Genomic DNA, 2500 nt, shown 5'->3' with positions numbered 1-2500 from the left:
ATCAGCCCAAAGTTATTCAGAGTCACCAAGGCAAACGGACCGGACGAGCCGACCGATTGGTTTTGATCTAATAAAAGCGTCCCTTCCATCTCTGGTCGGGACTCTGTTTGCATGTATTAGCTCTAGAATTACCACAGTTATCCAAGTAACGTGGGTACGATCTAAGGAACCATAACTGATTTAATGAGCCATTCGCGGTTTCACCTTAATGCGGCTTGTACTGAGACATGCATGGCTTAATCTTTGAGACAAGCATATGACTACTGGCAGGATCAACCAGGGAGCTGCGTCAACTAGAGCTGAGCAGCCGGCCGCCCGGGAGTGTGTCCCGGGGGCCCGCGCGAACACGCAAGCGTCCGCTCAATTATTCTGCAAACAGGAGGAGGCTGAGCTCCCCTGCACAATACACCTCGAAACCCTCTCAGGTCCCGGCGGCGCGCAGCGCCGTCCTAAGTACTTGGTCGGGTTCGAGAGAGGCGCAATCGCCCGGAGTTTGGCGAGTAGACGCTTTAGGTGCGACCACCCGTGCTCCCAACTGAGCTTGCCGCTGCCGACAGAGGCCCGGGAGCGTGCTGTCGTGGCATTGCCGGCGGGAGACAACACGCGCCACCTACGGTGGCCGGCAGCTCCAACGCCAGCGCCACAGAAGGACAAAAGCCCCACTTGGGTGCCGAAGCGAACGCGCCAACACGTCCGCACAGCTGCGATACAAACCACCTGCGAGAACCGCAGAGGCGACCGAGCAGCAGACGGCGTCGCGGCGCCGAGCGCCGGGCGGCGGCGCATCCTCAGCGCACACAGTCCTCAATCGGACCAGCACACTGCAGATGTCCACCGCGCTTCGCACCGGGCCCGCGAGGACCTACTTTGGCCGCACGGCGCCGCGTGCAGGGTGCGCCGGCGCGCAGCTGCGCCGCCTGCCGCCTCCGTCGGCCGGCGCGCCTGCCACTGGCCGCCCCCACCAGCCGGCTGTAGCGCGTGCGCCCACGCACCGCGCGGCCAGCACGCCGGGAGGCCCCCCCTCACCGGCCGGGGACGGTCCCACCCAGCCACCGCCGCGTATCGCTTCACACCCACATGCCATTCACGTTCGTGGGCATGGTGGGTATCGCTGAAACAACCGGTTGGTAGCTCAACCGATCGTCGCCATCACTGATTCACCTCTAGCGAGAACAACCGCACCACAACGGTTTACCAGTTGTTCATTTGCGTAACGTCACCAGCAAACGTAGACGTCCATCGCCATTTGCAAATTCAACGATTGTTGCATGCCTGTGTCAGGTGTCACGACACACTATGTCTGCCCACATACACGCAACAACATGTGCACGCTTCGCGAACACGTGGAAGGTGGCCCCCGTACGTATGCGATGTCCATTGCGCGAACGACTGTCAACCGGCCTCTGTCGCATGTCGCAGATGTGGAACGCAGTGCACCATGCTATCACGGTGAGTGAGAAGAGACGACTACGTCTGACAACACGCGCCACTACATCAACAGACGGCTCATGCTGATCGCCATCCACGGCATACCATACTGCAATCCAGCTCTTATAGGGAGACGACACGTAGCTGAGTGCACAATATTTGGACCGTATGGTTCGCCGTTGTTGGCGCAGTCGTGGTACGGTCACACATGTACCACGATGTATCATTCAGTACATGAGGACCAATGTGCAGTACAGTGTGTGATTTGGACGTACAACATCAGCGGACAGTTGACACAAGCCGTACCACAACGTAGGCTGTGCTTCGCCATGCGAATGCCAATGAACAACTGCGAAGGGCATTGAGCATGTACGTCCTGCTGCCATCCGCATTACAGTGTATAGCTGCAAGGTGTTTAACATGAAGCGATACTCTGGGGACCGGGCAGTGCGGGTAGCAAACTATATTGCGGGGGTTGCAGTTAGGCAACACTACACTAATTTAACGCGTCGTATGACAATTACAGAGCAGGTTAAGGCCCAACGTGTGTTGGGTTAAGGCCCAACGTGTGTTGGGTTAAGGCCCAACGCGTGTTGGGTTAAGGCCCAACGCGTGTTGGGTTAAGGCCCAACGCGTGTTGGGTTAAGGCCCAACGCGTGTTGGGTTAAGGCCCAACGCGTGTTGGGTTAAGGCCCAACGCGTGTTGGGTTAAGGCCCAACGCGTGTTGGGTTAAGGCCCAACGCGTGTTGGGTTAAGGCCCAACGCGTGTTGGGTTAAGGCCCAACGCGTGTTGGGTTAAGGCCCAACGCGTGTTGGGTTAAGGCCCAACGCGTGTTGGGTTAAGGCCCAACGCGTGTTGGGTTAAGGCCCAACGCGTGTTGGGTTAAGGCCCAACGCGTGTTGGGTTAAGGCCCAACGCGTGTTGGGTTAAGGCCCAACGCGTGTTGGGTTAAGGCCCAACGCGTGTTGGGTTAAGGCCCAACGCGTGTTGGGTTAAGGCCCAACGCGTGTTGGGTTAAGGCCCAACGCGTGTTGGGTTAAGGCCCAACGCGTGTTGGGTTAAGGCCCAAC

The 2500-nt window shown here is 58.5% G+C and overlaps 1 non-coding gene across 1 annotated transcript in view; it reads right to left on the bottom strand.

Moving 5' to 3' along the window:
- The window catches only part of LOC124580668, a 1910-nt gene extending 1627 nt beyond the window's left edge, over positions 1–283 (bottom strand). Inside the window, exon 1 of the ribosomal RNA XR_006973225.1 lies at positions 1–283. This exon is cut by the window's left edge and continues 1627 nt beyond it. This is a non-coding gene — a ribosomal RNA (small subunit ribosomal RNA).
- Between the last annotated feature and the right edge of the window lie 2217 nt (positions 284–2500).

The sequence above is a fragment of the Schistocerca americana genome, unplaced genomic scaffold (assembly GCF_021461395.2).
Source record: "Schistocerca americana isolate TAMUIC-IGC-003095 unplaced genomic scaffold, iqSchAmer2.1 HiC_scaffold_340, whole genome shotgun sequence".
Taxonomy (NCBI): Eukaryota; Metazoa; Arthropoda; class Insecta; order Orthoptera; family Acrididae; genus Schistocerca; species Schistocerca americana.
This window is presented reverse-complemented; position numbering and strand designations above follow the sequence as displayed.